General features: G+C 46.2%; 1 long non-coding RNA gene across 3 annotated transcripts; it reads left to right on the forward strand.

The window, feature by feature from the left end:
• Positions 1-5,285: 5,285 nt before the first annotated feature.
• On the forward strand, positions 5,286-14,373 carry LOC113912798. 3 transcript variants are annotated; one of them, XR_003516976.2, is made up of 4 exons: positions 5,286-5,584; positions 5,876-6,150; positions 6,800-6,868; positions 12,631-14,373. It is a non-coding gene; the product is annotated as an uncharacterized LOC113912798 (long non-coding RNA). The 3 variants fall into 3 exon arrangements; XR_004819598.1 differs by having other exon boundaries at positions 5,286-5,456; XR_003516977.2 differs by lacking the exons at positions 6,800-6,868; positions 12,631-14,373 and adding an exon at positions 6,426-6,668.
• The last annotated feature ends 6,179 nt before the right edge of the window (positions 14,374-20,552 follow it).

Consider the following 20,552-nt stretch of genomic DNA (forward strand, 5'->3'; position numbering starts at 1 on the left):
CAGACTCTCCGCTGAGCAGGGAGCCCAATGCAGGACTCGATCCAGGGACTCCAGGATCATGACCTGAGCCGAAGGCAGTCGCTTAACCAACTGAGCCACCCAGGCGCCCAGGACCTTATATTTCTGAAGAATAGTCTCCTCTCCCTTCCAGTGGCACTGTCCTCATTTAGGGTTGGATGCCTTCCTGGCCAGTGAAGCACGTACACGATGCCATGTCCCAATCAGGGCATCCTGCCTGGAGGCGTGCACTCCATTGGCCCCTCACTAGTACTGCAAATGAGCACCCCATCAGGCATCACCAGTTTCTCCACTGAGGAGTTACTATGTATGGCTTCCCTTGTGACGACTAATCAGTCTAAGAGGAGACACACGACGGCCAGCACATACGTTGACCCTCACAAAATATCCCACTTAGACTCGGCATCCGTGGTGGTTCTGGCCAGAACCGGTGTTCACGTTGAGGACTGCAGATCGTCCACCTCTGGCGCTCCCTCCCTGTGTCACAGTCACCCCCTGGCAGAGGCGTTTTTATAATGCTGGTTCAGATAAAAACCAAGCCTTGGGAAGGACACCTTCATGATAGAAAGGCACTAATTTGTTCAGTCATCCAAGACATTGCTGAGCACCGTGTCCCACGAAAGGCCTCCTTGCTCTCCCATTTATTTACCCTTTAATTATCATTATGGACTCACTGACTCCTGTTTTTTCCAATGGTTTGTAAGTCATTACTCTACTTGCTTGTGTTCCTGCTCAGGTCCGGCTAGCTTTGGCCAATGGGAGCCCTGCCGAGTTGGCCCCTGCGTCCTTCCGACAAGCCCCATCTTTTTTTTAAAGTCACTCTGTATTTTGTGGCATAAGGCACTCCATACTCACGGACCCACATGTCCTGGCCCTGAAATCAGCCATTTCCCCAAGGAGACCTGGCTCCTTTCTGTGGGGGCAGTGCTTGACAAAGGTCTGGACAAAGTATGCTAACTTCTGTCACAGAGGTGTCCTTTCCAAGAGCCGGTTGTTATCTGAACCAGCAAGATGAAACAAGAGTCTCCCCATGTTCACTCTCTGGAACAAAGAGAGCTAGAGCTCAGGCTAAGAGAAGGAAAACAACACAGCAACTCTGACAGAGGACTGGGCTCACACATGCAAAATGGTACTGCTGGGTGCTGCCTCACCAAAGAAGCCACCTGCTTGGGCGGGACAGGGGTCCCACGATCTGCTCTCTGCCACTGGTCACCTGGATGTTCATCTTCCTTGTGGTTTTGGACAGAAAGCTGCCAGGTTGTTTTAACTAGACAATGGAGCAGTGACCTTGCTGGGATGCTCATGGAAACCATGGGGCCACGACCTGAATTCGTCTTTTGTCATCACGGTGACGAAATGAATTCAATGACAGGGCGCCTGGGTGGCTCAGCTGGTTAAGCGGCCGACTCCTGATTTCAGTTCAGGTTGTGATCGCAGGGTCCTGGGATCAAGCCCCGCGTCGGGCTCCAGGCTCTGTGGACAGTCTGCTTGAGGAGTCTCTTTCTTCCTCTGCCCCACCCCTCGGGCCCCCTCTCTCCCTCAATAAATAAATACACCTTTAAAAAATAAATAAATAATAAATGAATTCAGTGGTGCCCTATTTGCGAATCTGGAACAGCACTGGCACCAAAGAGCTCACAACCCATTTACTTTTTCTTCTTTAAACATCGTATTATGAAAAATTTACAACATGCACAAACAGGAAGAGCCCCATGTGGCCTCACCCACTATTCTTTTTTCATCGCCCTACCCCATGCTCCCCCCTACTTTTTGGCAAGAAAATACTAAAGCAAATTGTAAACAAACTTGAACACAAGTCTCTCACAGTTGAGGACAATACCATTATCATCTGCAGCAAAACTTAAAGGAATAACCTGATTCACCAGTATCACCTAGTAGTACTCAGTCCATTCTCTCCAATTATCTCCAAAATGTCTCTTTACACTTTGTTTAAATTAGGATCTAAACAAACAAGGCCGACACACTTTACCTGATGGATCTAGCTCTTAAGAGAAGTTTAACCCATGCGACCTCCTCCCCTTTTAATGCCACTTACTGGTTGAAGACACTGAGTTCTGATAGAATTTCCCACGTCCTGGATGTGGCTGAGTGTCAAGTCAGCCCTTAATATATGAGGAGAAATGATCCAGGGACCCAGGGAGAGGCAGACATGGTAGATGATGAGGTGATAAGAGAGAAAGGGCTCCTGCCCGGGTGCCACTGAGAGGGTGACAACAGTTCGAAGAGACAGAAAGAGTCAAGGCCGACTGCATTGCTTGCTAAGGGAACCCCTCTAGGAATTATGACACAGGTCAGCCAGAAGCTGCCCGCACCCACAAGCTGGGGCATAGGGATCACAGGAAAAGCAGTCCTCTCTTGCAGAGTTGCGGAAGGAGGTGGCCAAATCTCCCCAAGGCTTCTACGTGTGCCGCCATTAGTGTCCGACGAACCGTGCTCTCTGCGGTGGTTCCTATCACCAGAAGGCACCCCGTGAGCATCGTACAAATACCGAAAACACGTCAGTTCATCTTACAGCCTTCCCGACACAACACTCCTCAAAATCGCTTGTCTATGTTTATTTTTACTTAGTTGACACCATTACCTTGATCTTCTTTTGTTTGTTTAAATATCTGGGTGTGTTAGGAGGCCAAGATCCAGGGGGTACAGAGAGATGCATGACTCGTTGTCATGCAGGAAAATGCTGGCCACTCAGATCCTCCCTGACCCGCTGTCTCGAATGGGACACATCCCTCCTTCTTCCTGGATTCGTTTCCTGGGGCTGCCATAACAAGAGAGCACAAACCAGGTGGTTTCAGACAACAGAAATGTATTCTCTCATAGTGCTGGAGGCCAGAAGTGCAAAATACAGGTGTGGACAGGGCTGTGCTCCCTCCGAAACCTGCGGGAGTGGGGAGCCTTCCTGCCTCTTCCAGCTTCTGGTAGCTGTGGGCAGTCCCTGCCGTTCCTTGGCTCCTAGCTGGATTACTCATGTCTCGCCCTTCAGCATGGCTGTCTCCATGTGTATCCCTGTCCTCACACAGCCATCTGTTCATGAGGACTGACCGAATCAGGGGTCCACCCCTCTCCACTTGACCTCATCATAACTAATTACATCAGCCCTATTTCTGAACAATCCCATCCTCAGCGACCAGGGATTTGGACTTCTTCTTCTTTTTTTTTAAGATTTTATTTATTTATTTGAGAGACAGAATGAGAGAGAGAGAGCACGAGAGGGAAGAGGGTCAGAGGGAGAAGCAGACTCCCCGCTGAGCAGGGAGCCCGATGCGGGACTCGATCCCGGGACTCCAGGATCATGACCTGAGCCGAAGGCAGTCGCTTCACCAACTGAGCCACCCAGGCGCCCGGGATTTGGACTTCTATGTGTCTTTTGGGGGAGATGTAATTCAATCCTTGACATTCTTCTTCCACATATGAGTTCAGTATAACTTAAGCATACATATATGTAGCTCCAAATAAAGTACAAGACTACCAACCTCCCCTCAACTTAAAGATTTATTTTATTTATTTTAGAGAGAGAGAGAGAGAGCATGGTAGGGGTGCAGGAGAGCGAGAGAGAGGATCCCACTCCGGAGCGTGGAGCCCGACACGAGACTCGATCTCACAACCCTGAGATCATGACCTGAACCGAAATTAAGAGTTGAACACTCAACTGACTGAGCCACCCAGGTGCCCCAACCTCCCCTCAACTTAAAATAATCTGTCTGCCTTATCCAAACTGACAGAGGAAATTCTACAGGCCACCAATATCTTGAGGCTGTATGTGATGCCACTAACCTAGAAAACAGCACATCAACCTTCAGTTGTGTGTCCAGAATAAATGCAGGCCCTCCTATGAGCCAGGCTGGAGCATAAAATGCTGGTATCAGAGGGGAAAACGAGTACAAGAAGCAGGGCCAAGACCCCAGACCAGAACTGTGAGACTCAGAGACTCACGGGCCCACAGGCTCCAGCACGCACTGCTGAGAGCAGCCTTCGTGCGGTACCGAGCATGGTGGGTGGCCGGGTTTCAGCCTCCTCCGTAGGTGAGGGAGCTCAGCTGCTACGGGGGCAGAGGGGGCGAGGTTCGACGATGGGGCATTGCTCACGAAGCAGTAGGTATTGCCACCTGCCCCCAAATTCTGTAGGTTTTTAAAAAGTGAGGGGTCAACATCTGAAACATGAGAAAAGATGGCATCGTTCTTCAGAAGAAAGTAACTCACATCCGTATGTACGAGACATGGCATTACAGGTTCTCGACCTATCAGAGCCCCTACCAACCCACTTAAAACTGGTATTTGGGAAGGCTATCTTCATCTGACGACTCCTAGATGATATAACTCATAAGTGCTTTCAGGAAGAATAATCATGATGACCAAAGTCTAATAGAAAGAAAAATAAAACAAAAGCAACTCATAATTAATATTTATTTCAATCTGTAAATGCTTGGTGGGTACAGTTATGAGAGGAGACAAAAAGGTCTCCGCACATTCCCGAACTACCCCCAAAGTACCATCCGCCCTGAGAAGTACTGGGTCACGGACTGGGCCACAGAGATGCCCCGAACCCAGGGGACCTGTCCATGGGGTGCCGAAGGCTGTGGCGATAATACTCTGCCGAGCCAGAAAGCTAGCTCCTCACAGCATGTGCACTAGAAGATAACAGAACGTATTGGCCAGCTAGAAGTAAAGGAAGAAAAAACAAAGCAAACTCACTGGGGAAGCAGCGTTAGAAGAAAGAGATCAGGACAGAGAACTAGGCGGACAATCGCCCCTGGAGATGGCTCTGACCCTGCTGGGTTCCAGGTTCAACGTCATCCCTGGGTACCTTACACCGTCCCACCTTTTCTTTAACTCAACTTCATGCCTGAAAGTCAACACGGTCCTAATATTGCAGTGTACAGGAAGTTTTGATGAGGTTTTTTTTTTTTTAAAGCTAATAGAAATTCTACCCCACTGCTGGTGGGAAATGTGATGCTACCGGGGAGGGGAGCACTAACTGTGAGGAGGTATAATTTTTAGTTGTTTGTCAGTCACAAACTCAATACAAAGCTTTAGGCAAAAATATATTAATACCGCATCATGGCAAATGCCCTTTCCTCCGTTAAAGACTGGAAAAGTGAACTCCCTCGACTCCCAGCGACCTTGACCCGCACCCACGCGTGCACAGGGGGGAGGGTGCCCCAGGAAGGGTTGCCTCTGCCCATCAGCCTCACGGCACCTTCTGGCAAAGCTCCGCTCCCAGCTATGTGCTGAATCATTGGCATGGGCACTGCCCAGCAGGTCAGGTTTTCAACCTCAAAGGAAAGCAGAGCTGGTGAACGAACAGATTTGTTAACGCAGCCGTGTGGGACTTTGTTCTAGGCTCACCTCCACCCAGTCCAGCAGCTCTCGGATTTGGATTTGCAGCACACGTGGGGCGGCGGACTCCATCCCAGCGAGGTCTGTTTGATGTGCGTTTCCTTCCTGCCGCGCTTGCCCTCACTCGCCTGGGTTTGCGGGGTCAGCTAGGCCCAGAGGGGGCCCAAGGAGCTCCACAGATAATGTCTCGGCCAGCACCGGGGCACCAGGTTTGTGTCACGATGCCATTTTTCCAGAATAGAAATGTCGATCTGGATCTGGTGGTGCTTTAATGTTAATATTTTCTTTCCCTCCTGGGAGTGGGATCACCAATTGCTGGCACGGTATTTTTCTGCTTTAAAAGTTAATTAATTAAACAACGGGTCCTAGGCCACAATCTCCCTGAAATTCTGCTCCAATATGAGATTTAGTCACTGTTAGGGGTTGGATTTTTCCTCCCAGATTCATACGTTGAAGTCCTAAAGCCCAGCACCTCAGAATGTGAACTTGTTTGGAAACAGGGTCATTGCAGATATAATTAGTCAAGAGGAGGTCACACTGGAGTGGGGTGGACCCTCATCCAGTAGGACTGGTGTCCAGACAGAGACACAGAAGGCGGACACCATGTGAAGATGAAGAAAGAGATGAGTGTGACACAGCAACAGCCAGGGGAGGCCAAGGATTGCCAGCAAAGCCACCAGAAGCCGGGAGAGGGGCCTGAAGCACCCTCCCCCTCCCAGCCCCAGGGGGAACCGGCCTGCTGACACCTTGATCTTGGACATCCGGCTCCAGAACTGTGAGACAATAAATTCCTATTTAACCCACCCACCTCTGGTAGTTTGTGAAGGCAGCCCTGGCACATGAACACATTTATTTAAATTGATTTTTGAGTTTAAATATTGGCCATCTAACAAAGTACGACAGATTATTAGTATGTAACATATAAAATCCATAAGGAGAGGCATTTCTCATCCCAACAGTTACGGTTTTTAATTACAGAGAATAGAAATGTATTGTCTATCAGAAACTCCCCCTATGGGCTCTCCTCATCAAAACCTGATTCTTTCTCAGGAATATCCCTGGCATTCCCAGGAGGCCCATGTGGCGTGTTTTGAGCAGAAATGATGAAGAAGAGGTCAAGCAGAAGTTGTTATAAGCAGGGGCACCTGGATGGCGCAGTCGCTGGAGAGTCCCACTCTTGGCTTGGTTTCAGCTCAGGTCCTGATCTCAGGGTCGTGAGATCGAGCCCCGCGTTGGGCTCCGAGCTCAGTGCAGAATCTGCTTTAGTTTCTCTCGCCCTCTCCCCTCCCCTACTTTCTCTCTCAAATAAATAAATAAATCTTTAAAAAAGTTGTACCGTAAGAAACACCCACCTCCAACTATGACCCGGGAAAACCAATGCAACAGAATAATTCCAACTAACTATTTGTGTCCAAATCAATCAGGACAACGTGAGATGCTTCTTTCCTGTTCATCCTCTGTCCCTGGACTTTTCCAGGAAAGTTGACTGTAAGGTGAGTCTGCCTCGGATTTGCCCCCAAATAACCTACCTCTGAACTCTTGGTTTATAGCACAGGTTTTGTTATCGATTAGATGTTTTATCACTGTATGTTTTATTATACTAGTGACTCCGGTTGGTTAGGAAATTAGTTTCCAGTTTGCTAGTTTAGCTTGCATGATCTTAGAAAGGGTTTCCAGAAGGGTTTCTTGGCATGCTTTCTCCAAAGAGAGCTCAATTATTTCCTGAAAGTAAAAGCTGAGAGGTTTATGTCATGTGAAATTATAATAATAATTCGATGGTATCGTACGCAAAATGAGAATATAAATCTTGTTCATCATTTAATTGTTTGGCTAAACTTAAAACCAATAAAGGCAGACAGACATAGAAGATATTAAATATATTTTCTTTCTTTTCTCCTGCCCACACAAGAGTTAAAGGCAGCTGGGGCCTCGAGGGGCAAGGCCCCAGGTCCGCCTTTAGCCTCTAAGGGGAAGCAATTACAATGAGAATACTTTTCTCACCCAAATAGCATGCCCTGCATAATGATGGGGACACATCCCCACAACACAAAGGCAAATGCCAAGAGACGCTTGGAATCTGACTCTCGCTATTAAAATCTCATACAATCCTTCATTTTACACCCCTCAGAAAGAAGGTGTATGGGTTTTAATAGCTCCTTGACCTTTAGCCCTGACAGTGGAAGTGAAGACCTCGCTGGCCATACCAACAATTGAGCTGTCCCTGCATATATTTGGGCTCAGGAAGGAGCCTGTCCCCTTCTCTCTGGGGACAGGGTTTGAAAGTGACAAATCAGGGGGCAAGAGGAGGGGCATGTTTCACTAATAAACAGAGCTCAGTTAAACCTGCACAGGTGCATGACTTATGATTTCTCTCTCCCCACATGAGCCAATGCCAGTTACCTGATGAAACACGATGAGTCGGTGCTAATGAATGATGGCTCCTGGTTGAGCCTGCAGTTCATTAGCGCAACATCAGCGTTAGCCAGAAAGCTCAACGGTCTACAGAGCACACATTCTAACCCAGAAACACTGCCCGTGGCCCGCAAACTGGCACGGATCTGACTTATCCCACCACCCACAAATCCTTCTGGCTGTTCCCAAATATTTACTCCGAGTTAAAAAATATTTGTGCGCCGTGAGGGCCCCTCGATGCATTCTCAGTATTTAGGGGAAGGCCGTTTTTCGGGGCCATGCCAATGTTGGGGGAACATCCGTGACGAGGATGGGTGCCCCCCAAAGAAAAGTGTCCGTCCCCTGACCCCCGACACTGATGGTTCCCACATGAAGGGGGCTCCTGAGTGCTAACCTGCTCCCTCTTGCTGACCTGAGCTGGGATTTGCTCTGAATTGTAACTCTTCCAGGCTGGGGCCGATGGACGTGGTGGTCAATGAAGCCAAGGGCAACCACACCTGTCTCCCGTGGGCTGGCCACACCGGGGGCTGGCCACAGGAGCAAACTCTTGTATCTCTGGTACTGCCCGGAACCTGGCAAGAGCAGCACAAAGACGGTTTCGAGCCATCAGCACCTGGGGTTTAGTGAGGGAGATTCCCCTTCCTTGGGGCATGGTTCTAAGGTCCAGCTTGTGTTCCCCACCTGTCTTTTGAGTAGCAAGTGATGAAAAACAACCTAAAACTGACTTACACAATCAAGGGGATTTATGAATTTCAACTCTCAGGTTGAACTGAAAGAAACTGCCATTCTTGTAGGTCAACACTTATCAAATCGTCAGCAGTATTCTATGCTTCCGACATTCTAAAAAGCCACGAGAGATCATTTTAGCTTCAGGAGAGGCATGATCCAGCAGCTTATCAAGTGTCTCCAAGGACTCAGATTTCCCCATCTTTCCAGTCTGCCTTCCATGGGTACAGGCTCCTCTCAGACCTCGTTGAGTCCTCACCCCAGCAGGACCCAAGGTATCTCATGATGTCAAAAGGGCTGCAACGTGCCAAAACATACATCTGTACACCCTATCATCCAGGAGAGGAGAAATGGTCTTTTCAGAAGCACACACAAACACTGGCAAACAGCTCTTTTGCTTCCAGTTCTGACAGCGAAATACTTTTAGTATATGTGCTGCCGAAGCGAGCACTAACAGTGAAATACTTTTTCACTACAGTCAGGAGATGTTTTGTTTTGTTTTGTTTTTAGCTCAAGCTCATCAGGGCTCATCCTGGAGTTAGGAGGAGGGTCAATCCCACCCATATCACATAGCTGAGAGCAAGGGAGGCTGGTCTCCTGCCGGTCAAATCTGGGTGCTGCAACCAGACGGGAACGGACACTTGGTGGCAGAGAGGACATGCCCAGGGCAGGCTGCTAGCGCTTCGTGGAGTGTGACCAGAATAAGACTTTACATTCAGTAAGTGCCCTGAGTGTTAGCGGCCACCTCATGGGAGGAAGGCCATGGGGCTAAGGGACCTTACTCCCTGCCAGTGGGGCCATGTGGGCCTCAAGCAGGTCTTTGAGAGGACACTGGACAGTGCGCCTGTGTCCAGCTGGGGACACGGAACCCTGCCACGTGCATAGTCTCCGACCCGCCTGGTGTCTTGGTGCCGCCCAGGCAACTCTCCTTCCCTTCCGCACGGCACTCCTCATTCTCTCCTCCACCACCTCCCCCTCACAGAAGATGAGAGGCGTGGATTCCCGTTTCCCTTTCTCCTCTTTCCAACTCTTGTGGAACATTCTGGCTTCCTTGGCCCTTCCAGCCCAGGGACCTGTGGCCGCCAAGCAGCTCCCTTCTCCCACACCCTCCAGCCCCTGCCCATCGCTCCAGCGGTCCCCCACCCGCTCCCCCATCACACCAGTATTCTGGACAAAGCAGTCTCTCCCAAGAGGGCCAGCCAGGACTGTCCTGCTGATGTCCTAGGGCACAAGTGCAGTCTCAGTCCTAGCCCATGGGCTCAGAGCCAGCCTGGCGTGGGTCCCAGCTGTCATTGTTGGTGACCTTGGCTGAGTTCTCTCTTGGCCTCTGGTGCTTCATCTTTAACACGGAGATTATAGCAGGTTCCCACCTCCTGTGTGTCGGGGGAGGATTGGGCGAGGTCCTAATGTGACACCCTCCAAAGCGTGCCTGGCCCGGGGCAGACTTGCTCTTCTCCGTCCCTCCAAGGACATTTCTGTGGCAGTCTCTCTGTTGGGCTCTGAGCCCTGCACGCCCTTGGCCTCCCTGCTACCTCAGTGCTCAGCTTCCTTCCAGGCCTCCCTGTCCCCTAGATGGAGAGCTGGCAGCTTTTGTCTCCAACCTGGACGACAGGACACCATCAACTCCCAGATGCCCAAGCCAGCCTCCTGGAACCTTCTCCAGCTTGCTCATGTCTCAGAGGGTTTGTACCTCCAGGGCTTTCTACAAAAACTGATGTATGGAAACTTCTCCCTCGGCTGAATGGGTGGATGGAAGGTCTCTGGTCAAGGGATTCAGGAGAGTATGGAGTCACAGGGTCATACTTGAGGTCATGACAACAGTTGCCTTCCTCATGTGGTATGATAGGGAGAGCAGACAGAGCCTTAGGGAACGACCTGTCAGGCCTGTATCCCCAGGCCGAGACGGTTCCCAACTCAATGCATAGTTGGGGGGTAAATTTTAGGGACCCGAAGAGGGATGGTTTTTCCTTCATTCTTACACTTACTAAGGCTAGTGGCTCTTGATCTTTGGGGAATAACAGGCCCTTTAAGGACTTAAGGAAAGTTCCTAATACCTCTCTCAGAAAAACATGCATATGAACAAAATGTTTCATGTAATTTCTGGGGTTCTAATGACCTCCTGGAGCTGCTTCATGAAGCGGAGACCTGCTACCCTAAACTATAGGTGCCACTCTTTCAAGCCTGACTTGCTATTCAGCTACACCAGAAGTTACCAGAAAGATCCTTCCTTTGGGTTTCTCCTACTGAGAGAGAGGGTGTCAGAGAGAGGCAGTTGTCTATGAGGTACTGCATGAACACCAACACAAATTATAAGTTCCCATTTACAACCTGAGCTTGAGATGGGTGAGAACAAATCAGCAGTCCAGAGCCAGCAGTATAAATTACAGTTGGAGCTCTATCGTCCATCTCTACTTAATCTCGTCACAGGATTAGCTGTCTCTCTCCATGTCCTCTGAAATGCATGACACCCAACGCCCATGACACACTGATATGCCCCATTAAGAGCCTGCCTTCCTGAGCACCTGCATGCCCCACTCTAACTAGTGGATTGTTTATCAGCTCTATCTGCTTCCCCTCTGCTTATTTATATTAGCTGTACCTTTAAGTGTAATTTCACTGTTTAACTGAATATTAAGTAGCCTGGAAAGAAATATGGTGCCAAAGAAGAGACGGTCCTATAAAGACTGCAAAGACTAAGTTGAACGCGTTGGAAAGCTTTGGTCAAGGGTTTGTTTTAGAAAGCCTGGTTAGGAGCCGCCGACAAGACACACTAAAGACCAGGTAGAAAATTCTAAAACTCCCGGAATGCTGTGGTACAGGAATGGTGGGTGCTCTCTCGGCAAGAGCAAGGGAGGTCTAGCTGCTGAGTTCCTGATGCATTCATTCAGTGGACGCACACTGAAAAGCTCTGGACAAATAAATGAACACTTGAGTAAACTTAAAGTAAGTTAAAATAAAATGATTTCCCACTTTACCCGACTTTGAGTAATCAACCATCCAAACATACAATTAAAGGGGCTTCAACTACATTCTAAAAATAGGGAGGCAGCCAACCTGAAATCCGAAACAAATCCTGTAAACATGATGGAATTAATTTTTTTTAAAGATTTTTTATTTATTTGACAGAGAGAGGAGAGGCAGACCGCGAGAGAGGGAACACAAGCATGGGGAGTATGAGAGGGAGAAGCAGGCTTTCCGCTGAGCAGGGAGCCTGATGCAGGGCTTGATCCCAGGACCCTGGGATCATGACCTGAGCCGAAGGCAGACGCTTGACGACTGAGCCACCCAGGCGCCCCTGGAATTAATTTCTTATAGAGAAGGCATGTTCTTCTCCTGGCCTGACTCAGCAAACTGGCCAAGCACAGGTCTTCTGGAATCCTTGAGGAGAGTCAGCCTGACACTGAAGAGGGGCACAGAAGACAGACTCATGCTAAGCTTTTGCTCTTGTTGAGAAGAGCTTGAGGAGAAATGAAAAGACTGTGGAATCCAGTTTGAACTTGAAAAACTCAGGGAACCAGCTAAGAAGGGGCATAATGCTCAGCACGGATGATCCTGAAAGATAACTGATAGTGAAGAGCACTGGAGACAAGAGCAAACATCTACTCCATGATTTCCCTGAAAGGATTTTCTCTGCTATACGAAAACTTCAACCAAAAACACGGAGCGCTTTAGATCGTATTCAGTGTCTCGGGGTAAATCCGTGACCGAGCTCATACCAAGAGGAAAGAGAAAAATGTTCTCTCCAATTATTGCTAAGCCTCAGTAGTACGTCTTAAATGCTGAAATGATCAGTTTTCTGAGAAGGAGCACGTCACTTGGGGCCCCCCAAACCAGTAGGTTTTAGTTAAAAGGAAGGCTTTTAGGGACTGGGCTTGCTGCCAAGTAAACTTGACTAGCCTGGAAGAGTCCACAGACTCAGGTCAGGGGCAGGCTTTGCTGAAGTCATGAGATAACTGCAGCTTGGCAGAGATAAAGGGTGCTTTCGCATAAGCTAATCAAACTCAGGTCCAAGAGCACAGAACTTCCCTGACCCTCGGATACGTAGTCAGCCTTGCCCTCCCTCATGTTTGCTGCTGATAACCTTCCACCCTCCCTTGTCCTCCATCTTTTTGGACAGGCTCCAAGATCCAGGCACCAACATAGCTGTTCATAGGCTTTCGTCAGCCAACAGGATCCAGCAAGTTAAGAGTATCAGAGCTTTGTCAGCTAACACCTTTCTCTGCCTCGTGCTGTGCTGAGAAACTCCTGGAGTCTAAACGCGCCCATGCTCCAATACACAACACTCAGGCTTCTGACTGCAGTTCTTAACAATCACTATCTTTAAAGGCTGAGAAGTTTGCCAAGTGCCTTCAGCACTGCCTCGGACTTGGTGACATCGCCAAGGCTTTTGGGCAAGAGTGATATCAAAGTGGTGTCTTTGTACGAACCATCTGATGGTGATGGGGATTAGACATTAGAAGTCGAGATGGGGCTGGGGGAGCAGCTGAGGGACTTCACTTCTTAGTTTATTCAGTCAACAAACACCTCCCATGTTCCAGGAATTGGAAGAGGCTCTAAGGACACACCATGGAACAAAATAATGGCACGGCCAGATCCGGGTGGGAGGCGCCAGGGAGCACACGCAGCGACAATTCAGAGAAGAGCTGAACATGTGAACTAAGGTGGTGACATGGGAGCTGGAGAAAGGAGATGGGTATTAGAGTCGATCAGTCATTCCAGCTATTTCTTACTATCGATTGCAGAAGTCTAACACTTTCACTCAAACTGTAGAACAGGACAAAATATAAAGAGCCCCTCCTCTAGCCTCACATCCCATACCTTACGGGAGGCCACTTTTAACAGGTGGCTGATTTTAGGAAGCGATGCTGAGGGGGAGCAGGATGTCACCCCCATTTCTGGTGTGACCTGGGCAGACACTTCTGAGATAACGAACCAGACGATAACTATTTTAGAGGATGAGTGTACTTGGAGCTTGTTGAATTTCTTAAATAACAGCCGTATTGAGATGTAATTCCCATACTATACAGCTCACCCACTTAACGCTGCACAATTCCATGGTTTTTTAGGGCATTCAGATACGTGCAACTGTCACCACAAGCAACTTTAGCACATTTTCATCACCCCAAAAAGAAACCCAGCACACATTAGCCGTGACTCCCCATTTCCCCTCAACCCTCTTCCCCAGATCTAGCCAACCACTTTCCGTCTGTATAGGTTTGCCTATTCTGAACACTTCCTACAAACGAAATCATACAATATTTGGCCTTTTGTGACTGGCTTCTTTCACCTACCATCCAAGGGTGAGCCACGTTGTAATGTATATAGCACTTTTTTGTTGTTAAATAATATTCCAATGCAACAATCAATACATCAGCACATCTTGTTAATCCAATCCATTCATTTATTGATGGATGTTTGGGTTGTTTCCACTTTTTGGTGATTATAAATCCTATGAACATTCATGCCCAAGTTTTTGAACACGTTTTCAATTTCCTGAAGCACGTATCTATCAGTGGAATTGTTGGGTCCTATGTAATTCTATGTTTAACTTTTTAAGGATCCGCCATACTGTTTTCCATAGTGGCTACACCACTTTATATTCCAACCAAGAGTGCACAGGGGTTCCAATTTCTCCACCTCTTTGTCAACAATTATCATCTGACTTTTTGATTATAGCCTTCCTAGTGTGTGTGAAGTGGTATCTTGTGGTTTTGATTTGCATTTCCCTAATAACAAATGATCATTGAACATCAATTCATGTGCTCATTGGCCATTTGTATATCTTCTTTGGAGAAGTGTATAATCAGATCTTTTGCCCATTTTTCAATTATGTTTTATTGAGTTGTAAGAGTTCTTTATAGGTCCCTTATTAAATATATGATTTACAAATACTTTCTCCCATTCTGTGTGTTGTCTTTTCACTTACTTGATTGTGTCCTTTTAAGTACAAAAGTTGTTAATTTTGGTAAAGTTCAATTTATCTATTCTTTTGTAGCTTTGGCTTCTGGTATCACTAAGAAACCACTGCTTTATCCAAAATCATAAAGACTTAGGCCTATGTTTTCTTCCAAGATAATTATGGATCTTTTACTGTGTTCTTGAACTGGTGAACTAAGCAATGAATGTGAAGGTAATGCTACTCCTCTTCGTTACGATATTTTTTTCCATCTGACCATTCTCAACTGATTTCTTCCTAAAGAGCTATTGACACAACAAGCATAGGGTGGCTCAGTCGTTAAGCGTCTGCCTTCGGCTCGGGTCATGATCCCAGGGTCCTGGGTTCGAGCCCCATATCGGGCTCCCTGCTCGGCAGGAGGCCTGCTTCTCCCTCTCTCACTCTCCGAGCTTGTGTTCCCTCTCTCGCTGTGTCTCTCTCTGTCAAATAAATAAAATCTTAAAAAAAAAAGCATAATCATGAAACTGAAATTCAGTTCAGAAAAATATTAGAATAGTGAAACAAGAGTTTTCAAAATTGAGTTTTCACCCCAGGCTACATGTCACTTAAAATTATAAGAATTCTGAATTCTTTCTACTAGAACTTCTAGTTGTTCAGTTACTTCCAGAATTCTCCATGGCTCCAAGACTACTAAAATAAATCAAACTTCCTGATCTAAAAGTGACAACATACCATTTTAATGGTTCCTTATATTACGTGGACTGAAGGCGAAATGGTCGCAATTGCATATTTTGCATTGTTTTTCTGAGGGACCTAAGCTGTTGACACAAGCAAATTTGTTTCACTTGCTTCCTTAAGGGAGGATGATGATGGATTACACAACTGCCCCACATGCCTCACACCAGGATATAGGAGTGTTTCTAGCAAACTTCAGCCTGGTCCTAGAGAGACTACAAATGCCCTCAGATGCAGAGACCACCTGTGGGATCAGAAAGACCTGCTGCCCACTCATCCTCCTTAAAGCAACTCCCCTTGATGTGTCGGAAATGCAACTTTGAAACCTCATGTAGGCTTTGGTTCACCCTGAAGTTCATGACTCATTGGCTTCTTTGCATCACCAGCCTCAGTAGAAAAAATAGACTGTGGGCAGGAAGGTACCGGACTGAGGCAAGAGGAGAGAAAAACAAGCCCTGCCTCTTTCTCCATTTTTAGGATTTTCCCTAACAAATGCGTTGTTCCTACCTACAACTTGGGATTTGTTTGTGTTCTCGAAGGAAATTTCACATTTGACAATCAAAACACAAGTGGATTCAGGTTTCAGAATTTATGCAACAATTTCGTCTCTCGAACTCTCAAACATTTGTTGACTGACTGCAGGATGAGCCTCCTGAGAGAACCCTTCCCTCCTCATCCATCATGATGGAAACACCTAGGATCCTTTCCTATTGTTTCTGAGATTGACGTCCAGGTTTCCTGCACGAAACATCTTCCTCCCCTGTTGTTGCCCCTTCCCCAGTCTGTCCCCGCTTCTGAGTGGCTGAACACAGCGGATGTGTCAGTCTAGCCCTGTGCCTGCCATCACGTCTTCACCCCTCCCAGCAGGACCACAAGGCTCGCCGAGAACACAGACCATCTCATTCCCCAGCACCTTACATGCAAGCCTGTGCTGCAAATGCTGATGGCACAGGAGTGGACCCTGATCTCTCAAGGGGGACTCTGTACTATTCTGAGTATGAGAGTCCCCCACTCTGGGGCCAAACCAAACTGCACCTCCAGATAAGGTGAACACAAATGTAGTCAGAGAGCAGCAGAAAGAAGAGTTTAGACACTGGATCTCAGCCCAGCCTCACAGATTCTGTATATGGATGTGATGTGGCCGTGTGCTGTAAGCATCACAATTACAATTTGTTTTTTTCGAATTTCACATACCAAATACCTTATCCTAACTAAAAGTGATCTTTTCTCTAAGTGATCCAGATGGGGACGTGCAGACATTCAGTGTACATGTGTGCCAGGCAGAGGAATGCACGCTTGATGGTCATTTCTCGTTTTTTTTTTTTTTTTTAGATTTATTGTATTTGAGAGCGAGCGAGCGCACGCACATGAGTGGGAAGGGCACAGGGAGAGGGAGAGAAAATTTCAAGCAAACTCCATGCTGAGCACAGAGCCCGATGCAGGGCTCGATCTCACAACCCTGAGATCAAGACCTGACCTGAAACCAAGAGCCAGGCACTTAACTGACTGAACCACCCAGGTGTTCCGTTTTGATCCTCACAATACCTGGGAGTCCACTCACATGTATGGGGCAGGGGAAGTACAAACAGAGGAAACACACAGAGTATGTCTGAGTATTTTCAGTTATGCTAACATCTGCTAATGGCCTAAAAGGCTAGCTTTGAATTTAGGATTTTCAGATTCCTCAAAGTTCTATGGCAGAAGATGGCAGCACCAGGAGAACCAGCCCCAGCCCGGGTTATGCGCCAGCCATGTCCACATTCATAGACCCAAGGATGACGATAACCACCACAGACAAAGGTAAATCCATGGCACAAACCATTCCCACTAAGGCAGGACCGTTAATGGATCCATTCCCAAGGACTGTCTGGCCTGAAATGAAGAGTCATTCTGGTGAGATCTTTTCATGACTGGGGCAAATCAGATTTAGATAATCGTAAGAACATGGGGATGTGCAGGTATTTGTGTCTCATTGGGCAAGTACAGTTGTAACTGGAGAAAGGCAAAAACAAGGTACTGGATGTTCTGGCCATGGAAGTCAGAGTCTGTGGCTTCTGAGGGGAGTCCAACCGTGGTTTATGGTGGCATTGGGAACAGAAGAGAAATTGGTCCAGGGAAGACCAGGGGTCTCCAGCATCATGGACAGATCAGTTTTTGATAATAAATCTAGCAGTCTGAACGTTTACCTCCTCCACCCCCCACCTTAGGAACGGCCTGAGAGATACAGACGGTGGGGTCATCTTTCCAGGACAATGTTGGAGTGAAGGGAAGAGAGAGGAGAGGGACTTATGTGTAGGTAAAGATTGAAGTCTTGATCTGGCGTCTTGTGTGGCAGCAGTCTACTTTGATGTGGACCATTTTTGTTGTTGTTGTTAATTTGATTTTGAGGTGTCTCGTGTTAGCACAGGACCAGATGTCTGGTGGCACCTTCTTCAGTTGTGACACATGCGCCCAAGTAGTGACACTTCGTCATTTGGCAGTGGTGTCAGTATCAAGAAGTCCTAGTAGGCCCTTCCCATCAGTCTTGCTTTTGTAAAAGCATCAGAGTAGAACAGTAACTGTATGTCAGTGACGAAAGATTGTAAAATGTCCAGTTAATGTGATGAGAGTTCATTTAAAAAGGAAATGTAGTGGCCGCCTGGGTGGCTCAGTCCTTAAGTGTCTGCCTTCAGCTCAGGTCATGATCCCAGGGTCCTGAGATCGAGCCCCACATCTGGCTCCCTGCTCAGCGGGAAGCCTGTCTCTCCCTCTCCCACTCCCCCTGCTTGTGTTCCCACTCTCACTGTCTCTCTGTCAAATAAATAAATAAAATCTAAAAAAAATAAAATAAAATAAATAAAAAGGAAATGTATTTATTTCCGTGATACACAGCACTTTAATAACTGAAATCATGATTAAGGACATTATATAGCAGGACATATCAGATTTCTAGGAATTTTATACAATTTCTAGAATACTTGCAACAAATACCTACACAACACAAAGGCGGCTTAGTATGACTTATTTGACGATAGGTCCCATGTAACCTATCAAATAAGGCTAATTAGTTTAACATCTTTCTAAAAAGATAAGGTGAGATAACAAATCTTCTGAGATGCAGTAGGGACTCTCTGGAAAAAAATAAAGGTATCTCCAGCTCAAAAAAGACATCAATTAGTGTTTGGTTTGGGGGGAGTTTATCAAAAATATCAAAAGGTTTTAAAGCACTTGGTCAAATAGGATCACAGGCCACTCTGAAACAATACTTAGTTATCCATTTAATCATAATGACAAAGACTTCAGGCAAATACAGTTAAATAGTTGTGTAAAAAAACTTGGCTCTATCAACAGAGAAGACTCAGTTTTCTTTAGCAATCAAAGCCATGATAAACACATCATGAAACACAGGAAATTATTTTTTTAAGATTTTATTTATTTGAGAGAGAACACACGCATGAGCGGGGGGGGGGTGGGGGTGGTGAGAGGGAGGAGGGAAACAGACTCCCTGCTGGGCAGGGAGCCTCACATGGTGCTCAATCCCAGAACCCTGATATCATGACCTGATCATGACCTTTGTTTTCTAGGCAAATACAGAATCTTTGTTTTCTAGATTACTTAGAAAGGTAAGGAAAACCCTTTCACAATCTCTTATCAAAAGCAGACCAAAAGTCCAAGAACACTTTGCCCTTTTAACAGAGAGAACACCCAATTCTAATTTTGCAGATTACTTTTTTTTTTAGAGATTATGCATGCATGAAGGGGGGTGGTACACAGAGGGAGAGAATAATTTTAATAATTTTTTAAAGATTTTATCTATTTCTCTTGGGGGGCGTGGAGAGGGGCAGAGAGAGAGAGAGGGAGAGAGAATCTTCAGCACACTCTGCATTGAGCATGGAGCCCGATGTGGGCGTCATCTGAGGTCACGACCTGAGCCGAAACCACAAGTCCAACGCTTACTGACTGTGCCACCCAGACTCCCCAGGGAAAGAGAATCTTAAGCAGACTCCACACCCAGCAGAGAGCCCAGCATGGAGACCAACTCGGGGCTTGAATCTCACAACCCTGAGATCATGACCTGAGCCTAAATCAAGAGTTGGTACTAGTCTAGTCCAGTACCTTACATAGGCTTAACTGACTGAGCCATCCAGGTACCCCTGCAGATTTACTTTTCACATTAAATACATTCACTGAAAAAAACCTTAAATTCTAATCTAAGCCAGCTTGACCACACATAAAATTCTTTGGCAAGGATTCCTTTTCCACAAACTTCTACAACTTTTTAAATACCCCTTCAAATTTTGTCCTGTTTTTCCTCTTTCCCATTCTGAAATACCCAGCTTCACTTAGGGCAAAATCACTCTTCCCCTCAACAAAAGTGCATCTTCATTCCTCACACCTTCTCTTACCAAACAAAAACACACATCTTATTTTCCTTCCATACAGAAATGTTGCCCTTATTATTTCTAGTACCTTACATAGGTTACAATTTTTAATGCTTCAAATACCTTAATTTCTGAGGAAAATAATAAAGTTAACAATTGTGAGCTTTTACTGTAGCATTCTCTGGCAAAGCCATAAATACATATTTTCTAGAAACACACGTTTTCTCAGCGTGGCACAAAACATGTTTACTCCTAGACTCAAATAGCTTTAGTTGCTTTGTAAAAAAGAAGCCAAAAAGTAGATAAACCTATCCATATTCGGTAATCAATGTTTCAGTATTTTATTTAGAAATGACCTAGGTATTCAATGACTAATTTAACTTAACAAAACTTCAAGGTTTCAGGTTACCAAAACATTTGGGAAACTATTTAAAAAGTTCACCTAAAAACTTCTGACCCTCTCATATCTATTTACTTACTCCTTCTCTCAATAATTACGTTTAATTATGAAAATTTCATCATACCAGGTTATTTTTCCTGATGACCAATTTTATAAACCGAAACAACAGGAACTTATTTGATCAGTAAATCCAGGTAGGATAAAAGATATGTGTGGGCATTATATTTAATGGTGATAATTCTATAGACATGTCTACTTCAATTAAACCAACAAATTTTAATCAGCTTTAATACTGGGTATTTTCCAAGATCACATGAACCCGGAAAGTATTTAGGCCTCTATTCTATTTTTGAGAATTTTATGAATACTTAATTCATATAAGCACCTAATTTTAAGTCAATTAATTGAATAGAGCTCTTTCACAAATTAATTTTGGCAATGCCATCTAGAAGAGGGAAATACCCCACATGTACAATACGTATGTATAAACACATATACCTATAGACAAAAATCAACAGAGACCTAACTTTAGCCATGAGACATGTAGGATAATGCAGAACTTCACTAGCTGGATCCAAATCGTGTGTCTGGAAGATGAAATGAGTAAAGGTTACCTGCTCGGGTGACTAAAGCTTTTTACTAGTATT

This window comes from Zalophus californianus, chromosome 14, assembly GCF_009762305.2.
Source record: "Zalophus californianus isolate mZalCal1 chromosome 14, mZalCal1.pri.v2, whole genome shotgun sequence".
NCBI lineage: Eukaryota > Metazoa > Chordata > Mammalia > Carnivora > Otariidae > Zalophus > Zalophus californianus.